Source organism: Panthera tigris, chromosome C1, assembly GCF_018350195.1.
Source record: "Panthera tigris isolate Pti1 chromosome C1, P.tigris_Pti1_mat1.1, whole genome shotgun sequence".
Taxonomy (NCBI): domain Eukaryota; kingdom Metazoa; phylum Chordata; class Mammalia; order Carnivora; family Felidae; genus Panthera; species Panthera tigris.
Genome location: NC_056667.1, coordinates 205,541,269 through 205,556,778, shown reverse-complemented (window position 1 = coordinate 205,556,778; position 15,510 = coordinate 205,541,269). Strand labels below are relative to the sequence as shown.

The following is a 15,510-nucleotide window of genomic DNA, read 5'->3' as shown; positions in this document are numbered from 1 at the left end:
CGGTCTGGGACCTTCACTGCACCCCTCTAGCTCGGGACCACGGTCTCACCGCCCCCTCCAGCGGGGGACCTCCTCTCGCGGTCCCATAGCGCCCTTCCAACCGAGGATCCCTGTCCCAATGCGCCCCTTCAGTCAGTGACCCCCACCGCGCCATTCTAGCCCAGGATCCACGCCCCTTCCAGCTCGGGACCCCGGACCCTCCGTGCCCATTCCAGTCGGCGACTCCCTCCCGCCGCGCCCCTCCATAGGGGTACCCCCTTCCCGTCGCGCCTCTCCCGTCGGTGACCCCCACCGCGCCTGTCTAGCCCGGGACCCCCGTCCCTGCCTCTCCTTTGTGGGGTTTTGCTTGCCCCTCGAAAGCGTCGCGACCTCTGGGGGATTTCTTGGCCTTCCGCAGTCAGTTCCAAACCTCTGAGCCAGGAGTATTGGAGGCAGGTGACCTCGGGTCCTGCTGCGAAGGATTCCCCTCTCTCAGCAAATCTCCAGGAGCACTCACTGTCTCCCTTCTGCTTCACAGCTGCTGGGACCCGCTGAACTCTATTTACTACATAGTTTTGTTTTTCTTTCCTAAAAGAGACTTATTTTTTAAAAGGTTGGGTGCTTTTATTTTAAAGAAAAATGTGTTTTCCACTATTAGCAGAAACCCAGTATCACCTGCCATAAAGAATTAAACTAATAACTAGAGTATGTTATCCTGTGTGCACCTGAAGTCATCTCATTCTTGTACTAAGACAACTGGCTTTGAAGAATGCCCTTCACACATTTGGGAAACACTGATCTGGTGCGATTTTGTCATTTTACCAAGAGGAAGTTGAGGCCCTAGGAAAGCCCCAGAGATACTGCTGAAGCCAGAAATGCAACCCAGGACTCTTACCTTTTTGGTCTGCCCAGGGCAGCGCGATTGGATTGGAGAGATACGGTTTGTTTTAAAACTTCAGTGTTTTTAAAACCCTGAAAGTTTAGGTTTGTGGCTTTACAATAGGAATTTGGAAGAAATGACGGATGTTTGCTGAGTGAAATTGTGTTTCCTTGCTACAATGAGTGCTCTTAAATGGTGATATTCCAGAAGCCAAAAGGCTTTCTGGAAATGGAAGGTACTGTTCTTTGCTTAGAGCTGACAGCTTTTTGTGGTCCTTTATTTTGAAGTAAGCAACATCTGAGGGCCTGTTCTGGGCACGGAAAACTTGAAGCCTCCTGGGTTGCCTAGTTGACCTTTGTATTTTGCTTTTTGAGTCTGGTTATTATGAGCAGGCAATAGCCTCTCCTGGCTTGTATAATGTAGCCAACCTCAGAGGAGGTGGGGAGTGATTGCAAAAGACCTGGGTGTTGGTGTGCAGAGGCAGGCAGGGAATGGGAGAGGGGGATATGAGCCACAGGGAGACGAAGGGAATGTGAAAAAAAGGCAAAGGGCACAAGAATGATATTTGCGTGATAATCAACTTAGATGCAGACAACATTTCATAAAACTTAGCTATCTTATTCAGTAAAATATCTTATCCATGACTCATGCATGTTGGGTAAATTGCTGAATATTTGAGATTACTGGCCAGGGGCAGTGCTGATAAATGTTTTATGGAAAGTGATTACTTAGCTGCTCTGGGACTGAAATGTTCTGGGGGGAGCCTTAGATCAGCTCTTTTTTTTTTTTTTTTTTTTTAACTCAGACACAGCAAGGCCTTTGCTGATGACTGGACCAGGTGAAGGTTGTTAGAGCCTTGTGTTTCTAATTTGTGTTTCAGGCCATGGAGCTTTCTTGAAGGTAGGACGTTTCTTAGCAGGTGCCTTTATGAGATTTATGAAAGCACGTGGCTATGGGTTTTTGTTGTTGTTGGATGTGGGGGTCTGTCTTTACATTGTCATAAATAGGTGTCTTACTGTTCAATCATTTATTCACTCATGCATTCATATATTTAGAAATACTGTACCTATTGAGTGCCAGGCTCTGGGGAATACAACAGGGATCAAAAGCCACAGCACTTGCCCTCCTAACTTCTGATTCATTGATTTTTATGGCCCTTGACCCGATGAAACCAGCATATGGAGGAAACAGAACACTGACCGCCCTTATTTATCAAACAAGCATTTATTAGACACTTACTGTGTGCTGGACCTGTAGTGTAGAGACACCAGTAATGCCAAAATCTCTGCTTCCAAAGGACTGGACAGACTGGTTGAAGAGATGCCCTGTGCTCTCGGCTTCTAGGGTGTTGGGGAGACACAGAGGAAAGAGTGTAGGAAAGTCTCCTAGAGGAGATGTCACTGGATAGAGAAGTGGGCTGTGTGAAGGGAGGAGGACACACATCCCTGTTCCAGGCAGATGGAAAGAACAGGAGGGAATAAAGAACCACCGTCACTTCTAGGTGACCGGAGCAAAGTGGGGATGAGTGGCCATGGCAGGAGAGAGTACTGAGAGCCGGACGGTCCTAGTGTCCCGTTTTGGAAGGGCCTTCTTTGTATGCCACTGTTAGGAATTTGACCTTAGTTCGTAGCTAGTGAGGAACTATCAAAGACTTCAAAGCAAGCGACGCGATCAGAATTTGTACATTGGAAATAACAATAGCTAACCTTTTAAAAGCCCCTTCTCTCTGGGTGGGGAGGGGGAGAGGGAAAGCAACCACAAGGATTGATGGAGGGAGAGGGATGGGAGGTGGGCTAGATGGGCTTGTGATGGGCACTGGGTGTTGTATGTGAGTGATGAATCACTGAATTCTACTCCTGAAGCCATTGTTGTGCTGTGTGTTACTGAACGAAAATTTAAATTAAAAAAAAAAAGTTCCTCTCTCGGTTGGTACAGAATTGAACCCATGTATTCGGCGGCATCCAGTCCTCACATCTCCCCTTGAGGTGGGTAGTACAGTCACTTCCCTCATCAGGAGCTCCAAAATTCAGTACATTCTAAAAGTCAAAAGTGGGGGCGCCTGGGTGGCGCAGTCGGTTAAGCGTCCGACTTCAGCCAGGTCACGATCTCGCGGTCCGTGAGTTCGAGCCCCGCGTCAGGCTCTGGGCTGACGGCTCGGAGCCTGGAGCCTGTTTCCGATTCTGTGTCTCCCTCTCTCTCTGCCCCTCCCCCGTTCATGCTCTGTCTCTCTCTGTCCCAAACATAAATAAAAAACGTTGAAAAAAAAAAAAATTTAAAGTCAAAAGTGGTTTCTGTTTGTAAACTGGGCCCGAAAACTCACTGGTGCTACCACTTGAATAGATGAGACCGTTTGTAATCTCGATTTATCCCATGCCGTGTGAGTGTCCATTTGTTTTGCCGGGGAAACGGCAGTGCATGTCCCTTGCAGGTGCTACCCCAGGCCCTGCTGGGAGCCTCCTAGAACACATAGGGTATGCACCCTACCGCGGAGGGCCTTTGACAGTTTCGAAAACTGGTTCTCAGTGAGGGGTGACTTTGCCGGCCAGGGCACATTTGGCAATATCTGGAGACATTTCAGTTGTCACGACTGTAGGAGGGTATTGCTGGCATCCGGTGGGTAGAGGCCAGAGATGACACGCCACACCTTGTAATGCACGAGGCAGCACCTCGCAGAAAGAATTACCGGCTCCAGATGTCCGCGGTGCCGTGGCTGAGATACCCTGGTTTCGGCTTAATGTACTTACTTATCTGCTCTCTCTAGACAGTGGTTCTCAAACTTGAGCATGTATCAGAACCAAATGGAGGCCTTGTTAAAACACAGATAGCTGGGCCCTGCCCCAGAGATTCCGCTTCAGCAAGGCTGCGCTGGGGCCCGAGAGTTTGCCTCGCTTCCACGTTCCCAGTGCTGTTTTTGCTGCTGGCCCAGGAACCCCACTTTGAGAACCCCGGTTCTGCAAGTTCCGGGTCACGGTGCTTGCTTGTGTAGGCCCACTGGGAGGGAACACCGTTTATACCTTGTCTGTCCTCTTTTATGTCAGTTTCTGGGATACATTTGCCTGGAGTCATTTGTTACATGCACGAGTTTATTTCCCATTGAAACCAAACTGTGTATATGACAAAGCTAATGCGAACAATCCGCTCAGAGTATTAAACCGGTGTGGGATACCGAGCTTAATTGCATCATGCTGGGGTCACCCACCGGTCATGGTTTTGGCAGAAACATTCGGGGTTACTGGGCCGCAAAGGGTTAACAGAAAACGGCCCTACTCTTTTGTATGCATTCATGTAGATTTTGTTACAGTGGTAATTACCCTAAACTCTTCAGTTTCCAGTTGCCTGCACTTTGGAACGGGCAGTTTTTGAGCATGCAAAACAGAAGAATGATACATGCGTGGACTTTACAAAGAAAAATTCCTCAGTGAATAAAGTATGATTGTCTCTCTAGTCAGGGAAACTGTAAAAATAAAAGCAATAACCTGAGCGGTAAGTTGAAGGGCTTGAGCTACAGCAGTCATTTTCCTGAGAGTGGAAACAGAAGACAAGACTGCTTTCAGAATAGAACTGCAATGTGGTGAGACAGCGAAAACCCATTCCCTGGACACACCGGCCTTTTGAACTGTTTTGCTGGGGACTGCATCAAAAATTTAGAGTCAGTTGGAGGATAGAATTAAAAACAGAAAAAAACCTTTATGATAAAACCTTAGAAATAAGTTAGGGCTGTGGTCCTGAGGTCTTCAATCTTGGGAAACAGTTTGAGGATGAGCGTGCTTATGCTATTGTTGCATCAGGGGCCCGGAGGCCACGATTGATTTCCTGGAGAAGAAATTTTGCTTGGCCTAAGTCAAACAAAGGCAGAGCTCCTGTGTTGTGAAATATTTTAGGATGTTGCGCTTAGGCTGGGAAACGATAACAATGACAGAAAACCAACTCGTAGCATATTTTTTGTGGCATCTTCTTTTCTTATTATTGTTATGCCAGCTGTTTACTTAATATGTGTATTTCCTTTTAGGCATTTCTAAGACTGAAAAGATGGTTTGAGGGAAAGAGTGTATCTTTACTAACTGTTCATGCAGAAACAATTTCGAATAAACCACTTGATTTTTAAGTGTTATGCTTTTAGGAGAAAACCTGGCATAGCCGGAAGTTGTTAGCCTGTACAGATAACCAGGGCGTTAACTGCTGTGTTTTTGTTTTCATGCAGTGCCTAAAAGTAGACTCTTTGATTTGTGTTAGAAAATAAAAGCAAGAAGTGAGAAGGGAAGAAGCATTTATTCCTCTCTCGTTAGAGTGGCCCTTCTTTGTGATGCTCATTTTCTTTTTATAGCATAGTTAAGAACAGATTCTGGATCCAGAATGCCAGAGTTTGAATCCCAGCCGTGTGACCTGGTGCAGGTTACTTATTCTTTCTGTACCATAGTTTTCTCATCTGCAAAATGGGAATAGTATCTGCCTCACGGTTTTGTGAGATTTAGATGAATTAGTATGCAAAGTACACTGAACAGTGCCCAGCACAGAGAAAGCACCATATATATGTTGGCTGTTATTTCCCATTTAATTACTTTAATCTCATCAAAAGCTAAAGATATCTGCTTACTCTGTGTGTGTGTGTGTGTGTGTGTGTGTGTGTGTGTGTGTGTCTCAATAAAATAGTTTTTCCTGTATAAATAAAGCAATACCATTTTCGGAGTGACTTACAAACCTAAGTTCTTGTAACAGTCTTTGAGTTGTGCCTTCTCATCATTTCCGTATTTGGTCATTTACAAGTCATGTCAGTCATTAGTTTTTCCTCATAAAATCTTTGCCCTGCTGTGTTTGGGGGCCCCAAGATCACCCCCTCGGTTCGATGATTCACTAGGAGATGGTTGTCCTCATGGCCATGATTTATTACAAAGGACACAAAACGGAATCGGTGAAAGGAAAGGAATGGTTGAAGTCCAGAGGAACTCAGAGTCACCTTCCATGAGTCCTTGCCCTGGGGAGTCACACAGGAAGTGCTCCTGTGTTATGTCCACATCTGTAAAATACTGTCTACCAGGAAGCTCATTAGAGACTCAAGACCCACTGCTTTTATTGGGGGCTGGCCGTAGCACTTGACAAAATTCTAGACTCACAGAAGGAAAGCAGGCATGCCGTGGTCTCTCAGATGTTAGTATGAGTGAATCACTAAACAGACCTGGTAGGAATAAAGCATGGAACAGAATTGGAAACCAGGCTACTCTTCCTAGTTCCTCAAACTGTGCTTCTCTGGGGTGAGTTTAACCTTGTGTTTCAAGACTAGGCTGGGGATAGAGTTTGAACTTTTTTTTTTTTTTTTTGGAAGTTAAGAAAGCTTTGCACAGCCCCTAAATTGACTGCATCCTGCCTGGATTGCTCCTGTTCCTAGAGGTTCTGATGGCTTTTAGTCTTCTTGATAGCACAGAGGTCACAAGAAATCATCTCGATGCTAATAGTGAACAGGTAACAGCAGGAATGGTTCCTCAAGTGAAAAATAAAATACCTGCAGGTAGAAAAGCAGAAAAGCAGCCATCTGGCTTCTGGAGAAGCGTTCTTCCCTCAGGAGCCCGGGGAGATGCCACACAAGGGGCCTCCCTCCTGGGATAGAGATCTGCCTGTGACAAAATCAGGAGTCATCATCGTGGACAGTTGAATTCCTTCCCTGGGAAAGGAGATGGAAATTTAAATTTTTCTCAGCCAATCTAATTAGCCTCAGTGAAAAGAGGCCGATTTCCCTGCCTTTCCGTTTAGATGGTCAATTCAATAAAAATCTAGTGTTTTCCCCTTTTGTTACCAAAGGAGAAAAGCTTCTTTCTGTGGCAGGAATGAAGAGGGCAGAGTTCAAGAGACTTGGCTGAAAGGAAACTGCTCTTTATTTGATAAAAGCAGATTGCATTGATGACCACATCCTTTTCTTCCTCTTGCAGGCTAACATCCTCATGTTATAGAAAGCATGGAGGCTACCAGAATTACCCGTTATGTCTGTAGCCCCTGAAGGTAGTCAGAGTAGGAAAAAATATCCTTTGCTGATGGTAACAGAGATGCTTGGTGGTTTATCAAGATATGAAATAGTATCAGCAGCCTTACGAGTGACCAGAAAATCAGATTTCCTCAAACGTACTATTGTAAGAGTTTAAAAGAATCAGGCCTTGCACTTAATTTGTAACATATGCTATCGTCTGTATTTTGTGTTTAATTGGTTAATTGAATAATGCTGGTATATCAGTTTATAATATAAAGATGGTTGAATTGCTTTCATTTAGCTGTTTGGGGATGATTAGGGTGGTTTTTGAGAGTTTTCAAAAAAGATCTCGTTTTATAAATGCTGCTGTGTCAAGCGAGACAGAATTTGGCCTTGTGATTTTGCCAAAGCCCTCGTGTGCTCTTTGAATCTATTTATCAAAAGTGTAGGCATGATTTTCAAGGTAATCGTACTGGAAAATAAAATGTATTGGATCCAGATGTGCGTTCTCATGGAGTTTCAGGTTAAAAAATGAAATTAATCACCACTCCCACAAGATGCCTTCTGGTTTGAGATACGTACTTTTCACAAGGAAAAACCATGCTTTGACTCTGTCTGCCTTCCTCCTCTAGTCCAGCTTAAGCAGAGGAGGCTTTATCGACTTGATTTCCTAAACTATATGTTTAACTTGCTTTTTATCACTCTTTGAGGGAATCAGAGGGACCAGAAGTGATAAAAGGAGCCTCTTTACCCATTCTGATCATCAGGCAGGCATATCTTGGAGAAGATCACAGACTAAGTCTTCCTGGAATAAGTACTTCATTCTTAACCAGACTTGTGGTTTTTAGTCTGCGTTTCATGTATCTGCTATAGTAAGGTAAAAGAACATGCAGAATTATGATCCTTAATAGGATGAACAATATTGACTGATATTTAATTAAGAGAAATAACTTGATTTAGCTTTTACAGTAACTTCTTTAGTTTCTTGGGATTCAAATTAAGATCTGTGTAAAGTGAAGATCCTGTATTTCAATTAAAAGTTGAAGTGGACTTATTTGTTTATTCAGTACATTTAAATCCTTGGTACTCAGTAAATGCCAAATGCTTTTTTTTTTTTTTTTTTTTTTTAATTTTTAAGGTCAGAATCCTCAGTATTCTTAAAGGTATTCTATTTGTGGAACAGGTAGAATTGTATCATTTGGTTATTGCTATGAAACAAACCACTTTAAAATTCAGTGGCTTAAAACAGCAAGTACAGTTGACCCTTCCTGGAACAGAACAACATGACTTTGAACTGTGCAGGGCCACTTATATGTGGATTTTCTATAGTATGGTATAAATTATAAATTATTTTATATGTTTATGGTACATATAGTTTATGGTATAAACTATAAATTATTTTCCTTATGATTTTCTTAACATTTTTTCTTTCTAGCTTATTCTGTAAAAATACAGTATATAATAAAATACACAGAATATGTCTTAATCGAGAGAGACTTTGTAAGAATACTGCTCCTGTTTAGCACAGAAGTCAGTGTTTCTTTGAACTAAATGAGAGCTTTGAAATTAGATGTAGACTTTTCCACAGTCTGGATTTGTTTGGAGGAAAAAAAGTAACGCTTCATGTTTCCTTATTGTTTAGGGGTTACGGAGCACAAAATGTGGAATTCTCTGAAAAGCTTTTTTTTTTTTTTTTTTTTTTACTTGTTTTACTTGTTATTTATCACGTAAAGCCTCTTCGCTTTGAATTATTTACTTTTGTAATGTTTTGAAATGCGAATTTTCATCATCCTCTGACATAAGAGCAATGGAATTGGACAAAACGGCCAAAGAAATTGACGTTGGTTTGTTTGATTTTAGAGCCTGGACTCTCCTTCCTTCCGTCTCCCTAAGTATAAAATGAAGGTCCTGGCTGTCATCTTTGCCATGAGGATGTGGCATCACGTTCTCGACCGACGTCGTCTTTCTCGAATCCGAATGTGTGTCTAGAATACAGGAAGCAGCTTTGTCTGCCGCTACAGTTCACTACTGTGAACTTAGAAGAGGTCAGGCAGGGCCACGTGTTGATCAGGAGGCATGGTTTTTTATTGCCGTGTCTCTTTCAGGCCCGGTGCCCCCGGGCCTTTGGGTGTCTTCTTTTCTCTGCCTTTCTGCATCTGATTCCTTTGTGGGGCTGTGCCCCCTGCTCACCGCTCCCGGGGCGTGACATTCTCTGTTCGCCCAGTGTCTCTAACCCTGTGTCCCGGTCCGAGTCTCCTTATGAGCTCTGGGCGTCCTTGACCCTCTGCACTGGCCTCCTGGATGCATCAGATCCTTGACTAGACCCCGTGGGGACATGACACTCTCCAGACGTCAGGCCCTCACCCGTGGCGTGAGTTCCTGTTGAGGACAGTACGAATCTCCGAAGGAGAACCTCCCGTGAGGGATGACCAGAGCCTCTTAGGATCTGCCTTACGAAAGAAAGAGAAGGGTCTGCACCCTGCTGGAGATTGCTCTGATTCTAGTGCCCGCCCTTGGCACTGGAGCTTCTAATCTGAGGCCTGTTTTACCCCTCAGCCTGGTTTGCGCTTGTTGGGAATGATTTGACAGACACATTCTTGCCGAGTGAAAAGTCTTCACATTTAGATGGCTGTCTTGACGTCACACAAGATACCTCCTCCTTGTTTGATTGTTGGCTTGTTCTTCTGCTTATTGATTGGAGGTGGGGGACCCCGCAGTTCTCTGGATGTCAGGGCTCCAGGACCACCCCCCACCCCAACAGGGAGCCATAGGTCTCGGCTGTCTCACAGGTGCGTTCCTTCTCCTCTCCTACCGGTCCTGCTCAGCCCGGTTACGGAAGTTAGCTCTGTAATTTTACATTATGCTTTAAAAAAAAAAAACAACATTTCATAAACCTTTTCTCATGGATTCATGGTCTTGGCAACTATTTTTAACGGCTACACCAGCCTGTTAATTCAAGTAGCTTATCACGAACCCATGGTTTTCATAACTATTTGTAATGACTGCGTAAGCCGTTGAATTAATATGCCTGGAGCCCATTTCATTATTTAACATCCCCCCCCCCCAAGTTTTTACTCCTTTGAATAGTGCTCGGAGTAACTTTTTTTAAATGCGTAATTCTTTTTTTCCTATGAACTGATGTCTTCAGAATCAGTTGCCAAGCATGGAATGTCTCAATCACTTTGTTGTTGTCAAGACTGTTGGTAGCAGAACCAGCAGTGTTAGGCGGGAAATGTTTTTGCTCACCATATGGAACGAATTCTTGCCAAAGAGCTGGTTCTGATTTGCGGTGCTGACACAAAATTATGAGAACCCTAGCGATGGCGTTTTATTATTGTTTTCAGTTGTCCGTTTGCTCACCCCCGCATTTTTAAACACGTTTCAGTTCGAAACCTGTAAAACAAGAAAGTACAGGCCAGCGTTGGCTTTTCGTTTGTCTAGAAAATAAGCGGACCATCCACCTTGCTGAAGACCGGCGGACAAATAAGGCGTGGGCAGCGGCGTGCAGGCAGCGTGACGATGCGTATGTAACGTTACCGTCTCACATAGAAATACCTTTTCTCATCTACTCGCGGAAAATGCCGCAGCTGTATGGAAGTCCCGGCTTCTCTAACTAGGAGGCCGGAGGAGGTAGAGGTAGGTAATCTTAGCGGGGAGAAGTCTGAAAAAAATTGTATGCAGACCCTGAAAGAAATGACACATTTCCTTTCCAAGTACCTTTCGGAAAACTATCAAGCTATTGTTTTAAAATAGCTTAAAAATAGAGCCTCGCAAAGATCAACCGGTTTCTAAGATTTCGGTTGTAAGGCAAGACTTTTTTTTTTCAGATTGACATGGTCTTGGAATCTCAAAGAAAATCCATCCTCTAGAAAAATGGCTAGAATAAGCAGCAAGCAAAACAGAAAATGAGTTGAGGTGCGTGGGTGTAAACTTGTCAAAATATTAAAGGAAAAGTTAAGCTGTTGTATCTTAACTCAGTAGAGAAAGCAGCTTAGACATTCATCTAGGCAGGCAATATTGTGGTTTTGTAGAAATAAAACCATCTGATCTTGATACTCTGTGATTATATGGTCTCTTAATAACATCCTGGAGTTTTTAATAGTTTTCTCCTATAAATGTCACAAACTGTATTGTGTTGCTTAGAACTTATTGAATAGATTTTCCCCCCAATTTATTTAATAGTAAATGTTCTCAGCCTGTGGAATTTGTTGACTTTTTTTTAATTAAAAATTTTTTTTTTAATATTTTTATTTATTTTTGAGACAGAGACAGAGCATGAGCAGGGGAGGGGCAGAGAGAGAGGGAGATAGAGAATCCGAAGCAGGCTCCAGGCTCCGGGCTGTCAGCACAGAGCCCGACGCGGGGTTCGAACTCACAGACTATGAGATCATGACCCGAGCTGAAGTCGGACGCCCAACTGACTGAGCTACCCAGGCGCCCCTAAATTTTTTTTTAATGTTTTATTTACTTTTGAGAGAGAGAGGGGCAGAGTACGAGTGGGGGAGGGGCAGAGAGAGAGGGACACACAGAATCCGAAGCAGGCTCCAGGTTCTGAGCTGTCAGCGCAGAGCCCGACACAGGGCTTGAACCCACGGGCTGTGAGATCGTGACCTGAGCCGAAGTCGGACGCTTAACTGACTGAGCCATCCACATGCCCCATTTGTTGACTTTTTTAATAAACAGCTCAACTTAAGCCTGTTTTTGCAGTCATTCTTTAAACCAAATGAGACCTATTCTAAACACCATACAAAACACATTCCTATATTATTTAGTAGAAATTATACAACTTTGTTTAATGCATAGGTTCTTGGGAGCGCGGGAGTGTTAGGGGTTAAACCTAGCACTGTCTTGATTTCATCTTGGAAGTGAGAGATTTTAGCGTTGTTGTGGAAGGAAGGGAAAGAGATTGGCTTGAAAAGAGAAGAGGCAGGGTTCCAGATAGAAGGTGTGACTACAAAGAGACCTTGTCAAGGTCAAGTGCCGATTTTGGAACTTGATTCCCAAGAAAGGATGGGCTTCTCGCAGCCCGGATATGATCGATTTTCAACCGAAACATCCCATGAGATCATTTAAGTCTTGCCAGTTTCCCACTGTGTCAGCTGGGTGCAAGCCAAAGTACAGTACTAACGTTTGTCCTCTAAGGGAAATGATACTGCGTTTCAAAAAATGCCGGTGTCTAGGTAGGTTCCATTTTGACCTTGGGCTATTTTGAATATCATTCTGAGCTTTGCAGACTTAAAATTAGACCTTTCCAGGTTAGATGATTGGCTGGAAGAGATAACCTTTAGGGTTTCCCCTTCTCCGGCCGCCTTTTCTGCCTTTGAGTATCGCTCTTCTCACGAGAGGACCCGAGGAAGAGCCTGTGGCACTGAGTCCTTCCTTCTTTGAGATGCCAGTGTGTCTATGACCCACAACTTTTGGAGTTGATTTGAAGGGTTTTAGAATGTGTCTGAACTCTGTTCTTCTTTAGGCCCTTAAAAAACCTGGCAGGTTTAACCCCTTTGTGATCCGCGTGAATGAAGGCCTGTGAACTTGACGGGGCGCTGTGCGACGCTCTGATCTCCCGGTGCCTTGCCTTTTCCTATATCCTGTCTTTGGAACTGGAGTAGGACCCTGGGGTAGATTTAAGGCTTCTCAAGGCGTTGGCCTTTAACTTCTTACAGCTCCCTTGGCTTCATCCCTCATGTTGAACGTAAGTAACGAAATGTATCCGTAAAGCCTTCTGTAGTGAGTGACAGGCTGTGTCATGCTGAGATGGCACCCGTGCTGCGGTATGCCCAGATAGACCATCTGGAGAGGGAAGTTCTTGGTAGAGTGGCGAGGGTGGAGGGCTGAGGGCCTAACTGGAGCTCGGGGTACTTGGGGCCCTTGAGGACGCCAGCTCGTTGGGATAGAGGTCTGGGTTGGGAAGTCATAGGCACTGAGTGTCACACGGACCCCTGATTTGAGACCGCCAACTGCTGGTGGGCTCTCAGCACGGGGCAACGGAATGCGTGGCTCCTTGGGAGTTGCAGCCACTGGTCCACCGTGTCGGAGGGAAGAAGCCACCAGGTGATGAGAGGAGCTGACGAAGCCAGATTGTGGTGGGTGTACCGATAACAGAGAGCAAGGGCCAGCGTCACATTTTGGAATCACTGCTTACTTCTTAAAAAAGCAAATAAGCAAAAATCTGCAACACCGTTATTACACCTAAAGAAATGAACGGTATTTTAATACCGTCAAATATCTAGTCAGTGTTCAGATTTTCAGTTTCACGACGATACACGTGTGTTTAACAGTTTGTTTGAGCGAGGATCCAGATAGGTCTATGCATTGGGATTGCTAGATATATCTTTTTTTTTTTTTTAATTTTTTTTTTTTTCAACGTTTTTTATTTATTTTTGGGGCAGAGAGAGACAGAGCATGAACGGGGGAGGGGCAGAGAGAGAGGGAGACACAGAATCGGAAGCAGGCTCCAGGCTCCGAGCCATCAGCCCAGAGCCCGACGCGGGGCTCGAACTCACGGACTGTGAGATCGCGACCTGAGCTGAAGTCGGACGCTTAACCGACTGAGCCACCCAGGTGCCCCTAGATATATCTCTTAAAACCGCTTTAATTATAGCCTGATCCTCTATCTCTATTTTTTTCCCCATGCAAATTTTTTGTAGAAGGAACTGGGTCATTGTCTGTAGCCTTGCCTGTGGTCTTGAGTTTTGCTGAATGCACCCGTGGGGTGGTGTTTATGTTCCTCTGTATTTCCTGTAAATTGGTAGTTGAATCTAGAGGTTTGATCAGATGGTATCTTCCAACAAAATTGGTATCATACTGCCATTATTGGTTTTGTAGAGGGCTTTCACTTAACATTATAACGTGAACACTTTCTATGCCATTAGCTATTTTTCATAACTTGATTTAAATGGCTCCAAACTACAAAGGTCTGTATTATGAAAAATTTTTAACTTCTGAGGTTTGGGAAACAAGAAGGTCGGGTAATCATGAACAGCAACCAAGGACCCCATAACAGAGAAGTCTAAATGTTACCTTGAAGAGTGTTAAATTTTGGTTTAACATGTGGAATTACAAACTGTAAAAATTAAAGGTCTGTTTCTACATGCTTTAGTCTGTTCTCCCCTCTCTTTTAATTTTGGATGTGAACTTGGACACTTTAGAGCTTCTTTTCACAATACAGGTACCTCAAAAGAAAGTCTGCCTGGTTATCTTGCCTTGTGAACCTCATTTAATGGCGCTCAGCTGAACAGATGGTGTTTGATATTCTTCTTGGTGTCTCTTCAGACACGGTATATGGTACTTGCTTGATTGCAAACAACAGAAATAAGTCAGACTGACTTAGGCTGCTTGATGAGGGTGTTTCTGGTAAGGATGCTGGGGTGTCTGCCTCGCAAAACCCCAGTCTCGGGAAATAGCTCTGCTTTGGGCATGAGGGACTTTCACCTGGACCGTCTGCAGCTCGTTTCTCCTTTTAATAAGTTGACTTCATACATTCTGCAATCCAAATCGCAAAACATATGACCAGAAACAGCCATTTCAACTACTGGAGACAGTGATCTGTTTTTCTTGCTCCTTGTTTCTGATTTCCCAAGGGAGGAGCTGATTGGTTCAGCTAGGGTCAGACGCCCATTTCTGGTCTAGCCAGTTGTGATCAGGGGCGGGATGTGGAGAAGGTTGGCAAAGGTTCCATTGTGACCAGTTGGCAGTGGCCGGAAGACAGGGCATGTTGTACACATGGCTGTTCCTACCCCGAGGCCTGTGTTCAGCTCTTCTACAAAGTAGTCATTTGCCCACTGTGCTACTGAGTCATCTTATTTATTTGGATGAGTGAAAGTCAACGAATAAGTCCTCCTTTATTGTGATCTAATCACACGCAGGAATCTGTACAGGTCTTAATTGCAGCTGGACAAGTCCTGACAAATTGATACACTCGTGTAACCAACTCCCCAGAGCCCTGCCATTGCCCTGAAAGTTCCTGTGTGTCCCTTTACATTCTATCTTCCTCCCCAAGAAGCAACACTGTTCTGATTTTTATCCTCATAGACCAGTCGTACTTGCCTTGAACTTCAAACAAGATGGAGACCCGTCGTGTCAACATTTAGCCTTCTGTATTTTAGTTTAAGGTGAAAACATTTAATGAGTGCCAGCTGTGTGCCAGAGTCGGTGCTGCTGTTAGAAATAGGAGAGGGATTGGGACAGAGCTCACAGGAAGGGACAGTGGGATGGCTGGGACTCACTGCAGAGGCAGAGCGTGCCTGTGCGGGAGGAGGCACGAGTGTCCCAGGGGTTCTGAAGAGGAAGAGGCCTGGAGCTTGGAGGAGGTTCTGTGAGTGGAGGAGGAAGGGTCTTAGTGTTCCTTATTGTTCTTCTGACATGAGCCAAAATACCAATCTTTGGCTATTCTGGTCATTTGTCATTTTCCTGCCTGTGTACAGGATTTCCTCATCTCCCTGTGTGTGTTCTGATGAAAGGAGAGGCCCAGAGACCTGGCGTGGGGTGATTTCCCCCGGGGGCAGGAAGGCTGGGACTTATCAGAAATGAGCACTGCTGTGGGCTCTGCTTCCCATGCGCATCTGTCCCGCTACTCCAGAAGCATTGTCGTTCCGTCTGTATCTTCTGCTGTCCTCATTTGGCCCAGATGGCAAGCAACCAAATTTGCACAGTTTGTTTTTTACTAAGAAAAGCAGTGCATAGTTCTCCCGTTTTC

The 15,510-nt window shown here is 44.6% G+C and overlaps 1 protein-coding gene across 2 annotated transcripts in view; it reads left to right on the top strand.

Moving 5' to 3' along the window:
* The window catches only part of WDFY1 (WD repeat and FYVE domain containing 1), a 45,791-nt gene that overhangs the window by 346 nt on the left and 29,935 nt on the right, over positions 1–15,510 (top strand). The window contains exon 1 of one of the 2 annotated variants that reach the window (XM_042995463.1): positions 12,861–13,019. The exons of the other annotated variant lie outside the window; for it this stretch is intronic. The gene's annotated coding sequence lies outside the window, so the exon portion shown is untranslated. Of the gene's footprint in view, positions 1–12,860; positions 13,020–15,510 lie in introns of those variants that run through there. 2 annotated transcript variants of the gene reach the window in all.